Source organism: Mus musculus, chromosome 8, assembly GCF_000001635.26.
Source record: "Mus musculus strain C57BL/6J chromosome 8, GRCm38.p6 C57BL/6J".
NCBI classification, from domain to species: Eukaryota; Metazoa; Chordata; class Mammalia; order Rodentia; family Muridae; genus Mus; species Mus musculus.
Window position 1 is genome coordinate 123,622,748 of NC_000074.6, and position 24,968 is coordinate 123,647,715.

The window sequence follows — 24,968 nt, forward strand, 5'->3', positions numbered from 1 at the left end:
CGCACAGCCACACCCATCGGCACAGGCTAGCCCAAGAGGCACGCACTGCACTGCCCTTGCCCTCCCTCCAGAGCGCAAGCACACACCACACCCGGACAGGCACACAAACTCGCCCCCTACCCACCCACGCACCCACGGAAACAGACACATGTCAGGGCACTGCAGCTTGCGCACCCGGACAAAAAAGGAGGACGGCTAGACGGTGCAGGCAACACACAGACACGGCCACGCACGCGCACACACACTCACACCACTCACTCGCAGGCTGCCACACCTGCCCCTACCCTCAGGCACACACACACACACACACACACACACACACACACACTTGTTTTTACTGGCTGATTGAGCAAGCAAGCCCGGAGGGTCCTCAGCTTCCACACAAACAAACACACACACACACACACAGGGACCCAGGTGAATTAGCAGAAGGCAGGAGGGGCAAGATACACAGAATCTCTCTCTCTCTCTGTGTCTCTCCCTCTCTCTGTCTCTCTGTCTCTCTCTGTCTCTCTCTCTGTCTCTCTCTCTTTCACACACACACACACACACACACACACACACACACACACACACACGGTGGAAGGCAAGTGCGGTGTTGGATGAGGATGGAGTGTTCAGGCCAGCCTGGGCTCGGTGCAAATGGAGAGAGGCTCTCCCGTCCCGTGTCCCGTTGCTAGCTAACTCAGCAGGGTGGTGCCGAGGTGCCCAGCGTGGTGTGCCCTGTCTTAGGGCTCCAGGAGCCTCCCGTGAGAGGGCAAGCCTGTGAGAGGACGAGGGTGGGCTCCTTGGGGGGTTGTGGGGTGTGGATGGCGCTGGCCTGAGCCTGGGTCGCCGGGTTGCCGTGGCCGTGGCCAAAAGGGAGAGAGAGACAGAGGGGAGTCCAAAAAGCCTACAGCACCCGGTATTCCCAGGCGGTCTCCCATCCAAGTACTAACCAGGCCCGACCCTGCTTAGCTTCCGAGATCAGACGCGTTCAGGGTGGTATGGCCGTAGACGAGGGCGGGCGGCGCCGACAAGCCCCAAGAGCCTGCTGCGCTCTCGCTCGCTCGCTCACTCGCCCGCCCGACGCCCGACGCCCGATGCCCGACGACGACGACGAGCTCACACGAGCCCCGAGACCAGAGCCCAGCCCCCAGCCGACAGACACACACCACACAGCGACACGCCCGCCCCTCAGCCCGGCCCGAGCCCCACCCACACGACACGCCCCAGCCCACCGTGCCTCCTCGCTTCTTCGCGCTGCCTGCCTCACGCTGCCTACAACCTCCCCCAGAGCCCCCACCAGCCCTCCTCTGCCTGCCCTGGACGCACCACGGGCCCAGCCAGTGAGTGCCAGCCTTGGCCGCACACACATCTCCCCTCCTCGCTTCTTCTCCCCTCCCTCCCCTCCTGGACGGTTCCACGGGCTTCCTGCAACAGCGCCCTCACCCACCCGTGACTTCCCCTTCCACCCACCCGAGGTCCCTCCCAGCTTCTGGAATCCTGACCCACCCTGGACCTCGGACGTTCCGCCCCACCTCACCGACTGGTCCACCCACCTACCCACCCACCGTGCCTGTGCCCAGGCACGCAAGGGAAGTCAACCCACTGTGGATGGATACATGGATACATGGATTCATGAATGGATGGATGGATGGATGGATGGGTGGATGGATGGATGGATGGCATCCCAGCCCACCTGGGACAAGCTCAGCCACACCCAGGGCCTAACCCAAGAGGCACGCACTTCACTGCCCTTGCCCTCCCTCCACTGCACAAGCATGCTCCACCTTGGTACAGGCACACAAAAGACAAGTTCATCACATATCCTGGCCGAGTGTGAAAGTTTTCTCCAGTGGCCTTACCACTATTAAATTGTAACAGTGAATCACTCATGAGGATATTTTGTTCGGTCACACCCACTCTTACAAAGCCCTACTCACTCCTACAGGGCCACACCCACTCCAACAGGGCCATACTCCCTAATAGTGGTTCTCCCACTGAGTTTAGGAGAGCTGTTTTCTTTCAAACCCCTGTCATTGTAAGCATCACATTTTCACTTACTATCCTTTGAGACCAAAGTAAAACAAAAACTGTCTCTAACATGTACACCTCCAGCTTTTACAGGCCTGCAGCTCACTATCAACCCACTCCCCACCCTACTCACTTTTTCCCCAGACAGTGAATACTATTCTTAGACGGACTCATCTTGCAAAAATTGCTCTTCTAGCAAGGCAAGAATCTGTCATATGACTAAATGCTATTTCTGCCTTCAAACTTGCTCAGTCTGCTCAGGGACTAGGACAATTAAAAGACATATATGTTAAATTTAGGCCTTGCCTATAGGTAGACAGAATGCATGTAATCTTGTGGTTTTTTTTTTTTTCCTCACTTTTTAAGGCTCAGACTGGTATGACTGGATGCTGTATTTTGGGAACGCTCAGTTGCGGTGCCATGAGTATCCAGTGGCAGTATTTAATAAGGACTCTTATTAAAATTGACTCATGGGCATGGTGAATCTGTGTGTGACCCCAGACCCATAATATCCACCACATCTAGGAAGGAGGAATCTTAATGAGAAAATGTGCCCATAAGATCAACTTTGAAGGCTGTAGTGCTGCATGACTTTAATCACAGCATCTGGGAGGCAGAGTCAGGTGGATCTGTTAGTTCGAGGCCTGCCTCTTCCACAAAACAAGTTGTAGTTCCAAGACAGCCAGGATTACACCGAGGAAACCCTGTCTCAAAAACAAAACAGAACAGAACAAAAACAAAGAAAAACATCAGCCTGTAGATAAGTCTGATTAATATTGACGTGGGAGGGCCCATTTCCACTGTGGGCTGTGCCAATATCTGGGCAGGTGACTTGGCTAGTATAAGAAAACCGGCTGAGGTCTACAGAGCTGGTTCAGCTGTTAAGTGTAGTAGCTGCCCTTCCAGAGGACCTGGGTTCAATGCCCAGCACCTAGGCAGAGGCAAAAAAAAAAAATCTTTTTTTTTAAACATTTACTTATTAATTTCATGTATATGGGTATACTGTCACTGTCTTCAGACACATCAGGAGACAGCATCTGATGCCCCCAACAGATGGTTGTGAGTTACCATGTGGATGTGGTTGCTGGGAATTGAACTCAGGACCTCTGGAAGAGTAGTCAGTACTCCTAACCACTGAGCCATCTCTCCAGTCGCTGGCTTAGAGTTTCTATTGCTCTGATGAAACATCAAGACCAAAAAGCAAGTCAGATGGCTGCTCTTCCAAAGGTCCTGAGTTGCCTGGCTGACCTCTACTTTGCTATGTAGACCAGGGGGGCCTTGAACTCATGGAGATCTTGTCTAGGCTTCTTCTTCCCGAGTGCTGAGATTAGTGTGTGACAAGGAGCCTAGCTTTGTTTAAGCATTTATTATGTGATGTGGTTTCTCTTATACCCATGTGTGTCCTGGAAATTAAACCCAGGTTGGGTGGAAGCTGTCTTTACCTGCTGAGCTATCTTACTGCATTATGACTTGTGGTTTTTGTTTTTGTTTGTTTGTTTTTTCTTCAAAAACAACAACAAAACAAAACCTAACCAACCAACCAAAAAAAACCCTACACACAATCCACCCCCAAAACTCCCAGGGCCTCAGTGTACACTTGTCTTAGTCAGGGTTTCTATTCCCGGACAAAACATCATGACCTAGAAGCAAGTTGGGGAGGAAAGGGTTTATTCAGCTTACACTTCCATACTGCTGTTCATCACCAAAAAAAGTCAGGACTGGAACTCAAGCAGGTCAGGAAGCAGGAGCTGATGCAGAGGCCATGGAGGGATGTTACTAACTGGCTTGCTTCCCCTGGCTTGCTCAGCTTGCTTTCTTATAGAGCCCAAGACCACCAGCCCAGGGATGGCACCACCCACAAGGGGCCCTCCCGCCTTGATCACTAATTGAGAAAATGCCTTACAGTTGGATCTCATGGAGACATTTTCTCAACTGAAGCCCCTTTCCCTGTGATAACTCCAGCTTGTGTCAAGTTGACACACATAACCAGCCAGTATAATTGACCCCTTGTCAACTTGACACACAAACACATCACTATTAAGCCTCAACCCTTACTTTCTTACTCATCCTCAAGATCTCAATAACTTTAAAGGTCCCACAATCTTTACACATTAAAAGTTCAATCCCTTTAAAATATCCAATATCTTTTAAAATTCAATATCTTTTAAAAATTCAGTTTCTTAACTGTGGGATTCACTAAAATACTTTCTTACTTCAAGAGGGAAAAATATCAGGGCACAGTCAAAAGCAAAATCAAACTCCAAGCATCCAATATCTGCGATCCACTCACCATCTTCTAGGTTTTCCAAGGGCTTGGGTCACTTTTCCAGCCCTGCCCTTTGTAGCAGACACCTTGTCTTCTAGGCTCCAGCTGCCTGTACTCCACTGCTGCTGCCGTTCTTGGTGGTCATCTCATGGTACTGGCATCTCCAAAACACTGCTGTCTTCCACTGTAACTAGGCTTCACCAACAGTCTCTTATAGGCTCTTCTCATGGTGCCAAGCCTCAACTCCTTTGCATGACCCCTTCTGTCCTGGACTGTCAATTGAAGCTGAGGCTGCACCTTCACCAATGGCCTTCCATGGCCTCTCAGAGTGCCGAGCCTCAGCTGCTCTGCATGACCCTTTCATGCCTTCAAAACCAGTACCACCTGGGTGACTTTTACACATTACCAAGTCCTGCTGCAGCATGAGGTACAACCTTGGCTATCTCTGGAACACAACCTCTTTGTGCTCTCAGAAAACACTCTTCTTCGATTAATTTATTTTATTTATATGAGTACACTGTCTTCAGACACTCCAAAAGAGGGCGTCAGATCTCATTAGTATGGTAGTGAGCCACCATGTGGTTTTGCTGGGAATTGAACTCAGGACTTCTGGAAGAGCAGCCAGTGCTCCTAACCACTGAGCCAGCTCTTTTACAGTATTTCCCATAAAGCAATAAAGTTACAATGAGTTCTACCTTACTCACCTTCACTTTATTGGACTGTTTTAAATAGTAGCAATTAAACTGTTGCTATAATGTCTTCTGATAATAAAAAGTAAATATTTGGTCTTTATTTTGGTTTCCTGGTCCAGAAGGTCCTATACCCTTTGAGTTTCCCGAGTCGATAGACTTTGATTGGTTATACTAAGCCATTTTTAATTGTACCTTTCAACTGGTCAGTGAATCCAGTGAGTCACAGAGACCCTGACGTAGCTTCAGATGAGGCTTGATTGCTGGGGTGAACCAACCTTGTGGTTAGAGGATTACTGGCCAATAGCCAACGATACAATAATAACTACTCATACCTCTGTAATGAAGGTTCAGAAATCCCTAAACAGTGGAATTAATCCCTTTATGTTGTTAAGAATACTAACAATCCAGAGAGAGGGTGGTCCCAACTCTATAGGAGCCTTAGGTTCACACCCCCCTCCCCTGCCCCAATCCCCTTCCTCACCCCTACTGCCTTTATGGAATGTCTTGATCTGGCTTTGTATCTCAGCTTATTTTCAGTGGTTCAGGAAGGAGTAAGGACGGTAGGCATTACAACAGGCTCTGGCACGGGGGCAGCCTGGTGGGCATAACAACAGCCAGTGTGAAATTGTGCAGGTGCCCAGAGCCTGGCTTTCTGGAGAAAGGTGCATTGTGGCAAAGGTTACAGCTTTTGGCCTGTGAGCATTGCACCCTCTAGTGTCAGCACATGCCATTGCAGTTACATCCCCAGAAACTGCAAATTCCTTAAGCTTTGCTAATCACAATCAACCAGCAAAGGGCATTTTAATTGTAAGAAATGCGACTGAGCTGGCTAACCTAGGTGTTTGCTCTTTGAATGAACCATACTTACAGTGAAAAAAGCAAAACAACCCAGAGACCTTAGGATGAGGGCGACAGAACCAGCAGCTCTCCCAGGGACTGCACTCGCCCTATCGCGCCTCTTCCTTCTCTTGCTTTGATTTCTATAAGAAAGCATTTCCAACATGGCCCCTTCTCCCTCCCCTTCTCTCTTCCTCTTCTCCATCCTGGTAATGAAGTGTTCTTCTGCTACCTCACAGGACAAGATGCAAAGGAGCAGGGGTCCCAAGTGTTCAGAACTGATTCCCTGGGGTACCAGCTGATGTGACTGGTCCCTGGGACTGTAACACCTCACTCATGTCCTCCAGCATCAGTCCTCTTATGGCTTCTGTGGAAGGCGCTGTTGCTAAAGTGCTTTCTTTCCTGTTTTTTGTTTGTTTGTTTTTGTTTTTCAAGACAGAGCTTCACTGTGTAGCCCTGGCCGTCCCTGGAACTCAGAGGAACTCTTCCTCTGGAGTACTGGGATTAAAGGAGTGCGCCGCCGCTGCCGCCGCTACCGCTACCACTACCGCTGCCGCCACCACCACCACCACCACCAGGTGGCGATACAGCGCTCTCTAAAAGCACAATTTATCTCTCACATGTGAGAGTCTATAACTCTTTCCTAAAAGGGGCAGAGCATTGCGAGCTGGCAGCTTGTGGGCTAACACGTTCAGTTTCTAGAGACAGAGCGGTTTGCTAGGGTTTTGGGTTCCAAGTGGAGTTTGGGAGTTAGGCATACTTGGCAAGCAGGGCAATGGGCAGATGTTTATGTTAAGCCTACAGTTCAGAAGCACATTGCCCCACCCCCTTAGCATTGAGTTCTACCTTCTACACACCTTCCTCCGCCCTGGCTGCCTTGCTATGGGGGAAGCAGAGGGAGACAAGCAGTCTTGCAGACTTCTGCGCCCTATCTTCCTTCCAAGTCTCCCTGCTGACCATCAGTGCCCTGGGCTGACTCATGAACTGGCTCGGCTGAGCCTGGCTGTGAGCACTGATACCCAACGCTATTAAAAAGCAATTGGAGGTACTGATGCTGACATTTCCCCTGACAATTGTCTAAACAGCTCACCAGCTCTGCTGTCCTGCTCATTAGCAGAGGCTGGCTCTCTACCTTGGTCCTACACTTCAGCTGCAACGTCAGCTTAGCAGAAACACACATCCAAAGATGCCAGCCACTCTCTTGACTTTCATAAGAAAAATGCACCTAAGGCTGGGTGAAGGGGACTGGCAGCTGTGAGGCCATCACTCTGGGGAAGCTGGGAGATGAAGGTGTCCTTTTCCCAAAGAACACACTTAAAATAGTTGTCAAGTATCTAAAAGCTACACTATTATTTATTTGTTTGTTTATTTATTTATTTATTTTTGTTTTTTTCCAGACAGGGTTTCTCTGTGTAGCCCTGGCTGTCCTGGAACTTGTAGCCCTGGCTGTCCTGGAACTCACTCTGTATGTAGACCAGGCTATCCTCGAACTCAGAAATCCGCCTGCCTCTGCCTCACAAGTGCTGGGATTAAAGGTGTGCACCTCCACTGCCCAGCCATGCTATAGATATTTAGACTTTATTAGAGCCCTTTTAGGTTCTTTAACAGAAGGCAAGAGATTTCACATATTTCCCAATCTTCTGCTTCCCTGCTTTCTGCACTGTCCACACTGGCCCAGGGTCACTCCATTTTCGACAGCCACCAACCTTCCTTGACCTCTTGATGTTTAGCAGAGCCCACAGTTCCTAGTGAAGAGGGCTCACTCAACACCACGTGGGTTTCTGTAAATTTATAGTGAGGTATACCGTCATTCTCATCGCGATGGGTCTTGGCACGTGGAGTAAATTTATTGCCCGAAGACTCAGCCGTGATTCACCTGTTCCTGCTCGGCTCCCCCTGTGCCCCCCCCCCCGCCCCTCCTCCCCCCCCCAACCCTACTCCTGGCAGCTACTGTTCTAGAATTATCACACAGTGGGATTTGTGCTGTCTGCTCTTTTCAGGTTGGCTTCTCTCATTTAATAACATTCACTTGAGAGCAGCTCATTTATCTTTAGCACCGAGTGCTATTCCACCATCTGCAAGGACCGCAGTTCATTTTTTTCATTGACCTACGGCGAAGGATGTGTTTTGGTTGCTTCCGAGGTTTAACCCCCCCCCCCCCCCCATGCATGGAGCTGCTGTTAACGTCCATGCTCAGAGCCCGTGACAAACATTTTACAAGTTACAGTTTTCCACACTAACCCCTCGGTCACCGACAACAGTAGCTGGTAAAACCCATCCCAAGCGGCAGAGCTGTAAGTCTGGTTTCTACCCCGCTTCCTTCTGAGGCAACAAAATGCTAGCAAAGTCAGCAACAAAAGGGCGCGGGGGAGGGGGGGAGATGGGGGAGGAGTCTCTAATTGCTTTTATGGTTTATGTTTTTTGGCATGATCAGAGCAAGCACCCAGCAAGTACAAGCTAGATGTGATCACAAAGTCCCTTGGATTACACGAGACCATAAATCACGCTGGGATTGATTTAAACCATAAATAGTTGAAGTATGACGTCAGCTATGGATAAATGGCTTGAGCAACTCGATTCCAGAGAGCGTGATGATGACGACCGGATCACATGGTTCCCAGGAAGCTTTAAATTCAGAACCTGGAAGCAAGAAAGTACTGAAGACAAAAAGAACGGAGCCCCCCTTGGAGCTGGAGAGATGATGGTTCAATGTCAGGAACACTGCCTGTTCTTCCAGAGGACCTGGGTTCGATTCCTAGTACCCACATGGTGGCTCATAAGTGTTTATAATGTAACTTCCCCTTTCTGGCAATTTCAGAATCAGTCTTTACAGTAGTTGTGAATGTGCCCCGACTTAAGGGAACTTCAGAAACAAAACAATTAGCAATTGGGCATTTAGATCATGCAAACTTCCACGAAGGGCTCCTGTAGCATGCCAAGCTCACAAAGACCTCATAAACTCAGTTCCCAGGGACGGATTTACATACAACTTGGCATCAGCAGAGTCTCCCAAACCTCTGCCTCCGCAGCTCTGGCCCAGCCCACCATTCCTGGCTGCTGACATGGGTCCTGGGAGATTAAAGCCACATCCTCAAGCTTGTAAGTATCCACTGTTACTGATCGAGCTATCACTCTAGAACTATTTGTATTTATTTTATTATATATATTTTTTAAAATATTTATTTATTTATTATATGTAAGTACACTGTAGCTGTCTTCAGACACACCAGAAGAGGGAGTCAGATCTTGTTACGGATGGTTGTGAGCCACCACGTGGTTGCTGGGATTTGAACTCTGGACCTTTGGAAGAACAGTCGGGTGCTCTTACCCACTGAGCCATCTCACCAGCCCTATATATATTTTTTGAGAAAGTATCTTACTATATAGCTCTGAATAGCCTAGAAATCCCAGAGATGCACCCCCTCTGCCTCCCAACTACTGGGATTAAAGGTATATGCCACCATGCCAATCTTGGTCTTTATTAATTGCAAACAAATTGGGTTTAATTATGATATTTTCATGCATGCATGTAATATATGTAGATCACACCTAACCCCCATTTCCCTTTCTCCTTTCACCTCCTTCTTCCAAGATAAAAATTCTTCTTAATGATTATCAAATGAATGAAATTAAAGATTAGAATAACTGCAGCCGAGAGATACAAGGTAGACATTTGCTTATCAAGGTTCAAAGTCCTTCAGGAAGATCAGAAAGGGTGCCATGCTAGGAAGCTGCCTAAGTAAGATCAAAGCTAGGCGGAGCCAGGACCAGACCTCAATATTCATAGTCTGGTGTTTTGTCATCTCTCCACACCCAGGCGATTCTTTCCACAGGGCATCAAGTCAGTTGGTGTTTCTGTGGGAGGCAGTTAGTTCACGCACAGCTGTGCTCGGCAACTGGAGCAGATACAGCTTGCCCCAGCCAGCCTAGCTCTGGACATAAGAGAGGCAAGGGCCTGTGCTTCTGAGCTGTAGGCTTAACATAGACATCTGCCCTTTGCCCTGCTTGCCAACTGTAAAGATAAAATAGTTATCAATGCTCCAGGTTTTTGGGGTTTTTTTGTTTTTGTTTTTGTTTGGCTTGCCTCTGCCTCCCAAGTGCTGGGATTAAAGGCATGTGCCACCACGCACAACCTATTTTTTATAATAAGGTTCCCAGAAACATTTATTCTGAGGCTGACTTAGAGAAATCAATCCATACTCGTCAGCAAATTCCCGCCATTAGATTCCAAGTCCTGCTTTTCACGTCTTGACCATCAACAGAAGAGGTAATGCTCAGATTTCTATTTCTTCCCTGGGAAAGGATTCTGGTGTGTGGTCCAATATTTATGACCAACAACTCATTCTTTCACATACGTGGGTGCTGCGTGCTGCCAGGGGTCAGAAGAGGGGTCAGATCCCTGGGATTGAAGTTATTGACTGTGGTGAGCCACCATGTGGATGCTGGGAATTGAACACAGGTCCTGCACAGGAGCAACAAATGTTGAGCCATCTCCTCCCCCCCCCCCCCCAAGAACTCATCTGGATTTGGCTTGTTTTCTATGTCTCTTCCTTGTTTTCATTACACACTTCCTGTCTGTTTTTACTCACTTCCTGTCTGTTTTCTTTATGCTTTGCTGCCTGATCTATGTGCTTTGAGAAGTTCTCTTTGGTCTTTCCCACAGTATGCTGAGGCCATGGTGACATCACTAATGAGCTGCATAAGGAAAGCTGTTGTGGAAGAACAGGAGACTCTTCAGACACGGCAGTGAAAGTCCTTTTGACACCTGAGTTCTGGTATCTGTGTTTCCAGCAGACCTGACTGCATGGAGTCACCACCCAGCCAGCTCACGGTCACATCGTCAAGGTACCAGGATTACTGAAAACTCACCTCAGCTAATCCGTCATGAGTCCCCTCTGTAGGAAACATTCCATGCTCTTTTCTAAAGGTGGAACGCCTTGCCCAGTTCTTCAGGCAAAGAGGTCTCAGTTAACAGGACAGAAGTGCCAGGTGAGACATCGGTCACTGCAGATCCAACTGTAATCTTTCCAGAATGCTGCTCCTGAAGCAGCCGTGACTCTTAAAAGAAAAGTGGAAGAGTTGATGTGTCTCTGTGCTTCAAGGGGCTCCACCCCAGCCTCAGTGTCTTTAGACAGATGGTCGTGAGGTCGTGAGGCACTGCGTGGTTGCTGGGAACTGAACTCAGGGTCTCAGAAAGAGCAGCCAGTGCTCTCAACTGCTGAGCCATCTCCCCAGACCCCCAGAAAACCATTTCTTACATTCATCGAGCACATATATTTCAAATATTGTGTTCCAGGGTTACTTAGAATTTTCACCTATACTCAGATAAAGAGAGTTTCAGCCGTTTTTTTTCCCCCTTGTTCTTTAGTCCCCTGACTCATTGGGAAGTTATTCTTGCATGTGGTATAACATCAGGATCTAATTTTATCCTTATCCAAACGACTACTTGGTTGTTAGCACTGTTTATTGGAAAGTTGTTTTGCTCCAGCGACAGGAGCTCCAGTGAATGTCCGCAGAGCCGCCTCCCTAGCTGACCTAAAGTCAGTGGCTTTGTGAGTGTGTCCAAGATACATTGTTCTAATTCAAGGGACTTCGGACTGTGTTTCAATCCTTGGCAAAACTAGTTTCCCATGTAGTTTTTACAATGCCCTGTCTGTCTTCGCGTGTTTCTTTTTCTGCATGCTTTAGCATAAACTTGTCCAGCTCCAAAACCAATAAGCCTCGTTGGCATTTTTATTGGGATTGTCTTACCAAAACCACCAAAACAAACAAACAAACCAAAACAACCCTCCCCCAGACACCCCCAAACCAAACCAACCAAACAAAAAGCCTCTTTAATAAAGTAACTTGGGAAGAGGCACATCTTCCTGCCGCCAGTCTGGTTATGTAAGAGAAATGACATCATCCTCATATCTCCTACATTAGCTCTTTTGAGTTTTCAGAATGTTTTCCTCACAGTGGCTTTGTCTGTTTCTGGCTCTCATTTCCTACAAGATGGTTTATCTTCTCTGTTGCCATTGTAAATGGATCCTGACTGTGGGCTAATCATCTAGCTGGCTATTCTTTGTAGTATGAAGCTGCTGGTGTGTTTATTGGAGCATGTAGTCTGCTAAGCTGCTGAGTCATTTCTCTTGCTTGAGTCAGTTTTATAATTTGTTATCTAGATTTGTACAGATCTGTGATCTTGCTGAACGTGTTAGTGCCTTTGCATTTCTCAGCTGCACAGTTATCATTTCTTTCTTTCTCTTTCTTTCTTTCTTTCTTTCTTTCTTTCTTTCTTTCTTTCTTTCTTTCTTTCTTTCTTTAAAGATTTATTTATTTTATTTATATGAGTAACTGTTGCTGTCTTCAGACATACCAGAAGAGGGCAACAGATCCCATTATAGACAGTTGTGAGCCACCATGTGGTTGCTGGAAATTGAACTCGTAGAGAAATCCTCTCTCCAAACAAACAAACAAAACAAAGCAAACAAACTGTCTTAGTCAGAGTTTCTATTCCTGCACAAAACATCATGACCAAGAAGCAAGTTGGAGAGGAAAGGGTTTATTCAGCTTACACTTTCACATTGCTGTTCATCACCAAAGGAAGTCAGGACTGGAACTCAAGCAGGTCAGAAAGCAGGAGCCGATACAGAGGCCATGGAGGGATGTTACTTACTGGCTTGCTTCCCCTGGCTTGTTCAGCTTGCTTTTTTTTCCCCTTAAATTAAGATTTATTTATTATATGTAAGTACACTGTAGTTGTATCCAGACACTCCAGAAGAGGGTGGAATGAGCCACCATGTGGTTGCTGGGACTTGAACTCAGGACCTACGGAAGAGCAGTGCTCTTAACCATTGAGCCAACTCTCCAGCTCCTCAGCTTGCTTTCTTATAGAACCCAAGACTCCCAGCCCAGGAATGGCACCACCCACAATGGGCCCTCCCACCCTTGATCACTAATTGAGAAAATGCCTTTCAGCTGGATCTTATGGAGGCATTTACTCAAGGCAGGCTCTTTTCTCTGTGATAACTCCAGCTTGTGTCAAGTTGACATACAAAACCAGCCAAGTCACAAATAAAAACACAAGTACTCTTGTATCCCAAGCTGTCGTGTGACGAACTTTCCCTGGGGAAACACAACACATTCCTACTTGCCTCAGATAGGCATACCAAAGTACGGATACTGCCGAAGTCCAATTTGGTAAACTGATGCATTTTACTGGAGTTCCTTACAGCTGTTTCACCAAAGCCCACTCAGCATGGCTGGTAGCTCACAAGCTGGGTTGAACTTCGTCCAGGCAGTGTGGCTAGTTTCTGCTGCTTCTGGCCAGCTGGTCAGCTCTGAGTCTTCTTGGCAGCTCCGCTCTCTGACACTCTCTTCTTTTGCAGCTTGTCTCTGCTTACTCCGGCAGGGAGGAGCCTAGTGAACCTGGTTTGTTGCGCGCGCTCAACTGGCCAGGAAGAACGACGCTGCTACAGGATCCTTCTGCACACGTTTATTCAGTCCTGATTCTTCTTGTTTATATCTCCCTTGTTTATATCTCCCTTGTTTTTATATCTCCCTTGTTTTTATATCTCCCTTGTTTTTATATCTCCCTTGTTTTTATATCTCCCCCGAACCCTGGGCCTCTCACTCTTTTATACTCTCAGTTCCCATCCACGCACAGCAGGCCACGCCACCTCACCAGGCACGCAGCTTCAGCTAATCAGGGCAGCAGGGGCAAATCTCCACCAAATTGGATTCACCTGTATCCTGGTACACCTGCGCAGCACTCAAGATGTTTGTGTCTATATGAGGAAGTCAGGTGCAAGTCATATGACTTAGCTGCAGTCCCTGGCGCCTTTGGGACTGCCGCCACACCCGCTCCCCACAATTCCCCCTTTTTTCTTTTTTGGCAGAGAGAATGTCTGTAGATAGCCCCTCGCAACCATGCCCCTTACCCGTCCTTGGGTGACAAACAGCATTGGTTTGATCCCTGTCTTAGGTTGGTGACATGCCCAGGGAGTCTTATCACTGACTACCTCTCTATCATGCCAAGCCACTCCTGGGGAGATTGTGTTTTGCTTGTGGCAGGTGCATCAAAAGGCCAGGATGTTAATTAACCTATGGCCAGATCTTAATTGCTGCAAGCAAGCCTCATGGGTGAAGGTAGAGGTCTGATCCCCAGTGTGCAAGCATAGGGGCCCTACACAAAACCATCCCTTAGGCTCATCACCCAGAGAGGTCTTGGCCAGCTCCCGTGTCGTTTTTCCTGGGGGAAGGGAACTAGGACACTGAACCTTCATGCAATCAGACATGCCTTCCACAGGATGCCAACAGCAAGCTATCCTCTGTGCAGTGCTTAGCCTCGCACCCCACGGCATAACGCAGCATAGTTTCTTTTAGAGCGGCAAACCGAATCTGAGGAGATTGTCCCGCCTCTACTGCAGCAAAAGCCTACGCTACCATGGCGAAAGTGCGGGCCGCACACTCTGCACCTAACACATGTGCCAAACACAAAACACACACACACTATAACAAGCATACATCCCAGGGCTCTCATCCCCACTCATCTTCCCTGAAGCAAGGGATAGATAGCCAGAGGGGCTATCTCTTTAAGGGGAATTCAGGGATCAAAAAGCGTGGAAAAATTTTGAATGTCATGTCGAGCTGGTATCGGCTTCTGGAATACCGAAAGGATCTCCCATCTCGGCTCCATCCTTTGTGCTTGTGGGACCATCCACCACATCCACAGGGGCAACTGGATCAGGAGCCTCATTCTTGCAGCATCTCACCAACCTCTCCGGCACCCAAAGAGGTTCCGTCTGGTCCTGTGGAAACACACAAACAGACCCTCTCGCCCATGTCAACACCTGATCTACTCGATCCTCTCCAAATCTCCAGACAGAAGGTCCACCTACAGGTGGCTGCTGAGGAGGCATAGGGAGGCGGCACAAAAGCTAATTCGCCTTCCTCCTCCACCTCGGCTCTTTTATTTTGTCCTTTCTGTCCACCTGATAACACTGTGTCTCCTTTCTTTTTCCTTTTTCTTTTTAAGCCCTTCTCCTCTTCCGACATACTTTCTTGTTGCTCTGTAAGGATTTTCTGACCTGTCTTGACTGCCTCTACACACAAACAGTAACAGAGTCCATATATCAGAACAAACAAGACCAAAACTATCAGACCTACCCACAAAGGGTCAATGGGAGAAAAAAGCATAACTACACAGCGAGGATCTCTTGATCACTACACTGAGGTTATCATACTTCCTTAATCTATCCTGAAACCGTGAACCTTAACTTGTCCCAAAGCCATGAACCTTTAGTTACCTTGTACCTGCTTCCTGGCAACGTTATATTCGCCTCTATTTTATCGGAGGTCCTTCCCAAACTCCTGGGTTACTTTGTGCCTACTTCCTGGCAACTTTATGCTCACCTCTATTTTATCCGAGGTCCTTCCTAAACTCCTGGGGTCGCAAGTTTCACTCACCGTGAACTTACCCTGCCAGCAACCACTGACTGCTGAAAGTTCTGAACTCGGTGGGGGAGTCGGTTCCCCGTACGGGCCACCAATTGTCGTGCCCGCTCTCGACCAGCAAGAACGACGCGACCACCAGTCCTTCTAACAGCAGTTTATTCAGTCTTCATCTTTCTTCTTTCTCTTCATCAGTACCGTTCCCCAGCTGAAGAGTTCTGAATCCACGCCGGATCCTTCTCAACAGTCTGTTTTACAGGAACTTTTATTAACCCCTTCTTCCCCGTGATGCAGTTCTGAATCCTCCCTGTAGCAGAGGGTCTTCACTCGTGTCTGAAGATGTTTCTTTTCCCCTTGTCCTGGGTCCCGGGTTTCGGCACCACTTGTTGCGCGCGCTCAACTGGCCAGGAAGAACGACGCTGCTACAGGATCCTTCTGCACACGTTTATTCAGTCCTGATTCTTCTTGTTTATATCTCCCTTGTTTATATCTCCCTTGTTTTTATATCTCCCTTGTTTTTATATCTCCCTTGTTTTTATATCTCCCTTGTTTTTATATCTCCCTTGTTTTTATATCTCCCCCGAACCCTGGGCCTCTCACTCTTTTATACTCTCAGTTCCCATCCACGCACAGCAGGCCACGCCACCTCACCAGGCATGCAGCTTCAGCTAATCAGGGCAGCAGGGGCAAATCTCCACCAAATTGGATTCACCTGTATCCTGGTACACCTGCGCAGCACTCAAGATGTTTGTGTCTATATGAGGAAGTCAGGTGCAAGTCATATGACTTAGCTGCAGTCCCTGGCGCCTTTGGGACTGCCGCCACACCCGCTCCCCACACTGGTTGGTTTCAGGGACTTCCTGAAGCTGGTTGGATTTGTTTATCTTCTTGTTTAAAGAGCTTCCCTGCAGGATGGACTGGTTTAATCTCAGAGGAAGCTATTATACAACACAAAGCACTGCTCCCAGGAACCTGAGGTCTAGCAGATTCTTTGGTTCAGCAAAGCACAAATTTATCATTTTGAAATTTTGCATAAAAATCCATGCATTTTTGGCTTATAGCTTTAGTTTTTACTGCACAGTTTGTATCAGGTGAAGGTACTGATGTCATTCATCCTTGTTTCCTAAACAGAATTAAGGGGCTGTCGAGATGGCTTAGCAGTGAAGAGCACCAGCTGTTTTTCCAAAGTACCAAAATTGGATTCCCAGTGTCCCTATGGCATTTATACCATTTGTTACTCCAGTTCCGGAAAAACAACACCCTCTTCTGACCTTCACAGTCGCCAGGCACACATGCGATGCACCAACATACCAGCAGGCAAAAATACCCATACACATGATTTTTCCTTTTAAAGATTTATTTATTTAATGTATGTGAGCACTCTGTCTGCCTGTACACAGGCAGGTCAGAAGAAGGCATCAGATCCCATTACAGATAGTTGTGAGCCACCATGTGGTTGCTGGGAATTGAACTCAGGACCTCTGGAAGAGCAGCCAGTGCTTTAAACCACTGAGCCATCTCTCCAGCCCCTATAATTTTTTTAATAAAAAAAAAAGAAAAGAAAAGAAAAGAAAGCAAAGAAAGTGTGTGTGTGTGCGTGTGCGTGCGTGCGAGCACACTCACTATGGAGTCATTTGTGAAGTTTAACTTATTAGCTCGCTTTACTGGTTTCCTTTTACTGTGCAGATCTCTTTGTTTCTTTCTAAAAAGCACTTGTTAAAAAATTTATTCATTTATTTATTTGTTTATTTAATGTGAGTGGTGGTTTGAATCAAAATGGTTCCTGTAGGCTCAAATGTTTGAATGCTTGGTCCTGTTAGTGGAACTGCTTGAGAAGGATTAGAAAGTGTGGCCTTGTTAGAGTAAGTGTGTCATTGGGACTTTGAGTTTTCAAAACTACTTCTAAGACTTTGTTCTCTCCTTGCACTGAATGGGTCCTGGGATTGAACCCAGGTGATCAGTTCATTGGCAAGTGCTTTACCAGCTGAGCTACCTCACACACCTCACAAACACAGACATTACTTCACAGACACAGACACCACCTCACAGACACAGCAGATACCACCTCACAGACACAGACCCCATCTCATAGATACAGACCTTACCTCACAGACACAGACCCTACCTCACAGACACATACATCACCTCACAGACACAGACACCACATCACAGACACAGACACCACCTCACAGACACAACCTCACAGACACAGACATCACCTCACAGACACAGCCATCACCTCACAGACACAGACCCCACCTCACAGACACAGACATCACCTCACAGACACAGACATCACCTCACAGACACCACCTAACAGACACAGACACCACCTCACAGACACAAAAATCACCTCACAGACACAGACATCACCTCACAGACACAGACACCACCTCACAGACACCACCTCACAGACACAGACACCACCTCACAGACACAGACACTATCTCACAGACACAGACACCACCTCACAGACACAGACATCACTTCACAGACACATACATCACCTCACAGACACAGACATCACCTCACAGACATAGACCCAACTTCACAGACACAGACACCACCTCACAGACACCACCTCACAGACACCACTTCACAGACACAGACACCACCTCACAGACACAGACATCACCTCACAGACACAGATACTACCTCACAGACACAGACATCACCTCACAGACACAGACATCACCTCACAGACACAGACCCAACTTCACAGACACAGACACTACCTCACAGACACAGACACCACCTCACAGACACAGACATCACCTCACAGACACAGACATCACCTCACAGACACAGACATCACCTCACAGACACAGACATCACCTCATTGACACAGATATCACCTCACAGACACAGACCCCACTTTACAGACACAGACAGTACCTCACAGACATACACAGCACCTCACAGACACCTACCTAGTCTCTACTTTACATTACTTTGCTTACCTTTTTTTTTATGCTTTTTGTAGTTTTTCTTTTGGTGATGGTGGTAGGAACCAGGGCTTTGAGGTGTTAAGCAACTACACTACCACTGAGCAATACCCCCAGTCCACTTCACAAGGAAATGTAATTAATTTATTTTAGAATATTATCTGGCTATGCTTAACCTTTATAACTTTCTCTTAGATACCTCAATTAACTTGAGCAACCAAGAATTTTCTTACAAAGGTAGAACCAGTGGCTCGTCTTGTGACTACTATTCTCAAAGAACAACAGAGCAGTTAAAAACTCAACAAGATTAAACAGTTTCAACAATAGCCCAAATATTCGGGAAATCATCCATCTTGGGCAAGTTAACCGACAGGGTACATTATACAAACTTACAAGCTAAAACAACATCCCATGGGTCTCTTAAACACAGCAGTCTTCACATTTTAAACATAACGTGAACATAAACATCATAGCACATGCACACTCACTGACGGAGTTACTGTTCTATTGCTGTGAAGAGACACCGTGACCAAGGCGACTCTTATAAAAGAGTGTATTTAACTGGGGGCTGGCTTACCCTTTTAGGGGGTTAGTCCATAGTCATCACGGCAAGAAGCAGACGGGCATGGCATTGGGACAGTAGCTGAGAGCTTTTGCAAACAGATCTGCAAGCAGGGGAGAAAGTCAGAGACAGAGAGAGACAGAGACAGAGAGAGATAGAGGACAGAGGGAAAAACAGACACAGAGACAGAGAAGCAGAGAGGAACAGAGACAGAGAGACAGACAGAGACAGAGAAAGACAGGGGGAGACAGAGACAGACAGAGACCCCGGGCCAGGGATGGGCTTTTGTTACCTCCAATAACACTCCCAGTGTCTTACTATGAAGAACATTCCGATCATCACTGTTGTCCTTGCATCTGGTCTATCCTGCTGCTGTCTTCACCATCACTACATTATAGAGATTTTTGAACTTTAGCCTATATTTTCTCTTTTGCCCAAAAGTCCTTGGTAGATGCTTTTGCTTCTCCATCTGTAACAACATTCATGTATGTTTGCTTTGAATATTTGACTGTTATTATTTTTTAAATTATGTGTATGCGTGTTTGTCTCTGTGTGTTGTGCATGTGAGTGTAGTGCCCAAGGAGATCAGAGATGGTATTGGATCTTCCAGAGCCACCAAAAGTTACAAGTGGTTGTGAGCTGCCCGAAGTGGGAATTGAACTCAGGTCCTCAGAAGAGCAGTGTGTACTCTTAGCCACTGAGCCATCTCTCCAGCCTCGGCTTATTTGTATTAGTTGTTAATAATTTCCAGATTTATTACACTTTGAGCAAAAACTCCTGGTTGTAATACTTCCGTTGTGATTTTTCTTTGTAACTTGATTTGTGATCTTTCTGAATGACCCTTGTTATATTAACCTTTGCTCCTATTTTCCTGAGAAGTATTTTCAGCCGGCCAGGGTCCCTGGATGCTGCTGTTTGGTTCTCCATTTGTGTTTTGTTTTGTTTTGTTTTGTTTGTTTTTAGCTCACTGGCTCTGTCGTGTTCTGTGTGGTGTGTTAAAGCCTTTGGTAGCTACTAAGCTCTTACACGGCCTCTTTGAGTATCATCTAGTTACTGCTTTGGGAGAGTGGACTTTTACAATTATTTGGTTTTGGTTTTGGTTTGTTTTCTTTTCGAGACAGTGTTTCTCTGTGTAGCCCTGGCTGTCCTGGAACTCACTCTGTAGACCAGGCTGGCCTGGAACTCAGAAATCCACCTGCCTCTGCCTCCCGAGTGCTGGGATTAAAGGCGTGCGCCACCAAGCCTGGCATATTTGGTGTGACTCATGGTGGAAGTAACTGCTTTGAAATTTATTTGAAAAGTGTACCCCCCCTCCAAGTGCTTTCTCATAGTTTCCAGTGGATTTGCCCGGTGGGTTCCCCCCAAATGACACTCCCTCAGTGTATGCTGGGTAATATTTCCCTTATTTACCTGTCATTTCTCATTATTGTATATAATATCACTAAGTCATTCTACATATGTTAAGTGCTCACTGCAGCAGGCAAGATGCTGGATAGCCAAGTGTTAGCAGCCATGTGGGCAGTTAGAGGGTCTTCCCTCACCTATGACTGCCCTTCCTCATCTGAGCCTGAGTTTCCATTTCACACTGTATACCTTCTCTGTAAGGTCCATGAGCTCTGTCCACTCCCAGAACGCCATGTAGTGGCATCGTATGGTTGCTAAGCGATAAGTAAGTATCAGGTGACTCTGAAACTCTGTGCTTATATTTTATGTGTGTACTTATATTCTAGACTGGTAGAGATCAGTTTAAATTATTCATTTAAAAATTCCACATTTCCCAACTTAATCATTGAGGTTCTTTTGTGCTTTTGTTGTTTTGGGTTTTTTTCCCTCGTTCAAGCGCAGCCTGAAATCTACCTGGAGAAAGTGCTAAGAAAACAACAAAGGCTTCGTCTTCTGCTCTGGTGAACACTTCAGCTCTCCTTCGATAGAATGAACTCACACTCACAATTCTCTCCAAGGATGAGAAGGCCCCGTCTGCTGCACTCAGGCGGGTCCCCGACAGGCGCCATCATCCGGCTGAGGCAGGACCTGCTGCCAACTGGACGCAGAACTGGAGGGTCAGGAGCCAAGAGCCAGGCTCCGCAGGCCCCTGACGCAGTCTCCTGCAGAAAATTTCAGAAGAACAAAGATTTCATATTTCTGCACTGTCAGAAATACACCACGGCTGATGCGCCCAGTTTAAAAGGGTGCTATGGTTTGCCCTGTGGGCTGCTGGGACAACCCTCCAGCCAGCCTGTCTCCGGCTGCAGAGTGGTACAAACCTCCTTGTGGGGAGTCGTGGCACCGATCATCCATCAGTAACTGTCCCCAGAAGCAAAATGACCTGTGTGGTCTGCTTTAGTGCAGAGATTCCGGGATGTACCTCAACTCCGCCCGAAGCCCTCCGACCCCAACCCCCAAGAAGGGAAGAAGCCTCAATAACTACTTCTCGCAAGCCCCAGTTTTAGGAAAGTCTCCACAAGAGGGCACTGTCTCAGACTTAAACTGGAGCCGTTCTGCTCGCATCATCCCCACAGGGAAAAGCTGAGCGTCAACTTTTCTGAAAGACTTTCTTTAAAAAATTGAATGAATTAACTTCCTTTATAGGTATGAGAGTTTTGTCTGCATGCATGCAGGTCTGTGAACATGTGAGCCTAGTGCCAGTGGAAGCCAGAAGAGAGCATTAATGATCTCCTGGACCTGGGGTTGCAGATGATTATTAGCTATCATACGTGTGCTAAGAATTGAACTCTGGTTCTCTGGTTCCAGACCCTTTTGAAAGGCTCTTATCAGAGGCAAACACTTTATTGATGACTAGACAACTCTGTCAACAAGAGTAATAGTTTGGATCCTTCTCAGTTCAATGCAGTTCTGTGTGCTTGAACCAAGCAGCATTCATGACTCCAGACAATCATTTGAAAGCTTTATTCAGGGTCTGAGAGGGAGAAAGCTCAGTGTGGGTCTGTGCCATTAGCCAGCACGCTTGGCCAGCAGGGCCACGTCAAGTGCTCAAGTCAAGCTCAGGACAGGCACGCACGTCCCCTAGTCTGGGTTATCTTCCTTTTTGAACATCAGTCTGTTCTTTTTTTCATTTTTTAAATTTTTCTTTTTATATCTATGAGCACACTGTCAGACACACCAGAAGAGGGCGTCAGATCCCATTACAGATGTTTGTGAGCCACCATGTGGTTGCTGGGAATTGAACTCAGGACCTCTGGAAGAGCAGCTGGTGCTCTTAACCTCTGAGCCATCTCTCCAGCCCCCAAGTCTGTTCTTAATCAACATACTCATGAGAGCCAAATATTAAGATAGGATCCCATAAACTATTGCCCTGGGACCGTTTCTCAAACTAAGATAGATTGCATGAGCCTCTGAGGAGGCGAGTAGAGGCTATACCCTGAACATCCCACAGTGGGCATAAGGCTTTGTCATCACCTTCAACAAACAAAGAAAGAAACAAACAAACAAAGAAACAAACAAACTAGCAAGACTAAGAGCTTCATCTGGGGGCTGGTGAGATGGCTCAGTAAGTAAGAGCACCCGACTGCTCTTCCGAAGGTCCGGAGTTCAAATCCCAGCAACCACATGGTGGCTCACAACCATCCTAACGAGATCTGACTCCCTCTTCTGGAGTGTCTGAAGACAGCTACAGTGTACTTACATATAAATAAATAAATCTTTAAAAAAAAAAAAAAAAAAGAGCTTCATCTGTGATTCCAGGATTGAGGAAGACTTTTCCCTCTCAAGGCAGAAACAAGATATCTGGATGAAGCTTTATTATCAGTCAAAGCTGAGGACTGAGACCTCTGTGCGTCCCTTTGCCTGCGCCTCCAGTCTGACGAACTTGGAGAGCAAGGGCTGTGTCAAGCAAAGCCAGCTCCAGCAGGTCTGCCGACTGGCTCAGTCAGGGCAATGTCCAAGTCCGGCAGGCACAAGGACAAAGCAAGAACCCAGGTGCTTAGCTTGGGCTGGGCACGGAGGACTCACCCACAGCCACCCACAGCTCCTGTCCCCATGGGCATTGTTCTGTTCCTTGCCAAGCCCAGATGGTCATGCTGTTCTCATGTAGCAGGGCAGTGCTAGCAGTGTTGTGGGTTTATTGCCAGGCCATGTTAGCGCGAGCTCGGGTTTACTGCTGGGCCACACTAGTTGCTGTTATGAGTTTATTGCTGGTCACATTATGAACACAGGAAACAAGGGTTGCTTCAACTTCACATAGCAAAACGGCTGACTGTGGATGGGTGCTGGGTGCCGGTACCAGCAGTAGCTGTGATTCAGGGGGAGACCGTGGCTGGTATTCTCTTCGTGTCTGCCTATTCAGTGTCTGATATCTGGCAATGCTCAGTAAATCTTCATGTTTAGAGTGCAGATCCTCCTATTTAACATGGAGTACGGTACTCAGTCTTTTTACTGGGCCCATGTTCTCCTTCTTGTTGATCAGCTGATGAAACTCTTTTTTTTTTTTATTTTTTTTTATTTACTTATTTATTATATGTAAGTACACTGTAGCTGTCTTCAGACACTCCAGAAGAGGGCGTCAGATCTTGTTACAGATGGTTGTGAGCCACCATGTGGTTGCTGGGATTTGAACTCTGGACCTTCGGAAGAGCAGTCGGGTGCTCCTACCCACTGAGCCATCTCACCAGCCCCTGATGAAACTCTTAAATTACACCTGTAACCAACTCCTCTCTGGACTCCTATACATGACTGTCTGACCAACATAGCTAATCAAGCATCTCACAGACCTCCAGACTTTGACTGTACATGCAAACCAAGTTCCAAGTTGCCCCAACAAACCTTTTTTGCTGGCGTCTTCCTTGTCTCAGATGCCAGTGGAGTATCAGGCCCCTGTCTTCCGGTTATCCTTACCACTCCTGTCTCAGATACCAGTTGAAGTAACTGTTTATCAGGCCACTGTCATTATCCTTACCCCTCCTGTGTGTGTATAATTCAAGACCCAAGGAACCACGAGGCTCTTACTTGCTCTACCGTCAGAGCGGGTCCCGAGCCTGGCTTCTTGCCCTTGTCCCCGACAGTGTCCCCATCAGCAGCCAGAGTCACCCCATCCTACCTCTCGGCTTCCAGTCCTGTGCTGAGCTGGCCCATCACAGCCACGATCTGTACCCATTTACTTTCCCCATTCCCCGGTGGCTTCTCTCCCTCTAGTTTCACAGGACCAGGGGACAGTCCCTGCTGCCAGGTTCTGGTTCTTGCTCCTCCCTTGTTGGGGGTTCCTTCCCAGGCACACAGAGCTGCGTAACCCCACACCACTGCCCTAGTATGGCTGGTGTGTGGTGACCCCTCCCTCTCTTAGAGCCATCATTCCTTGTGTCAAATGTCATTGCCAAACATGAGCTCCATGACGAAGGGATTGTGTCCTTGCTGATACATCCTCCGGGGATGAAGTGGTGTTGAAAAAATGCTATTGAATGGGGGGAACTGGTGACGTTCCTCTCATTGTCTGAGAAGAAAGGAAAGCCCACTGTAAATAGAAAAGAAACCCCCTTTCCTCACCTGTCACTAGCTCTACTCAGGTGTAACTGACACAATGGTGTAGTGTAGAACATGATGTCTTGAGATGTGCACCTACAAAATGGCTGCCACAATGAAACCCAGACTTTCCTGTGCCCAGACTGGCCTTGTATTTATTCCATAATCCAGGCGGGTCTCAAACTCTTCCTCTTGTCTCCTAAATCCTGGGATTACAAGTACTATAATTGACAACTTGTGAGTGTGTGTGTGTGTGTGTGTGTGTGTGTGGTGTATATGTGCATTGCGTGTGAATATTTAGAATCAAATCTCAGTGGTTTTCAAGCATCCAACACATTAGCATTAATCACAGGGACGATGCTGCAGGCGTCACGATCATGCAGTCCTGCTGGTCATGACTGTGTCCTAGAAATTGTATCCAGAGCCAGGGACATTGCTCAGTGAATAAAGGTACTTTACACAGAAGGTTGACACCTGAGTTTGAACCCTGGGACCTATGTGAAATAAAAGGAGAGAAATGATCCTGCAACATTGAGATCTCTATACATTTGTCATGGCATATGTATGCCCCCTCCACATCACACACTACACACACAATAATAAATAAAAACTTTTAAAATTTTGAAAATTGGGCTGCATAGATGGCTCAGACACTAAGAGGAGTTTTGTTTTGTTTTCTGTTTTTGTTGTTGTTGTTGTTTTCGTTTTGTTTTGTTTTCTGGTTTTTTTTGTTGTTTTAGTTT

At 47.1% G+C, this 24,968-nt stretch overlaps 1 long non-coding RNA gene and 1 pseudogene across 2 annotated transcripts; one reads left to right on the forward strand and one right to left on the reverse strand.

Moving 5' to 3' along the window:
* Positions 1-889: 889 nt before the first annotated feature.
* On the reverse strand, positions 890-998 carry Gm23647 (annotated as a pseudogene).
* Positions 999-8,280: 7,282 nt separating this feature from the next.
* Positions 8,281-21,875, forward strand: Gm19600. 2 transcript variants are annotated; one of them, XR_106135.3, is made up of 3 exons: positions 8,281-8,910; positions 10,475-10,800; positions 20,599-21,875. It is a non-coding gene; the product is annotated as a predicted gene, 19600 (long non-coding RNA). The 2 variants fall into 2 exon arrangements; XR_388156.3 differs by lacking the exon at positions 8,281-8,910 and adding an exon at positions 9,980-10,078.
* Positions 21,876-24,968: the final 3,093 nt, after the last annotated feature.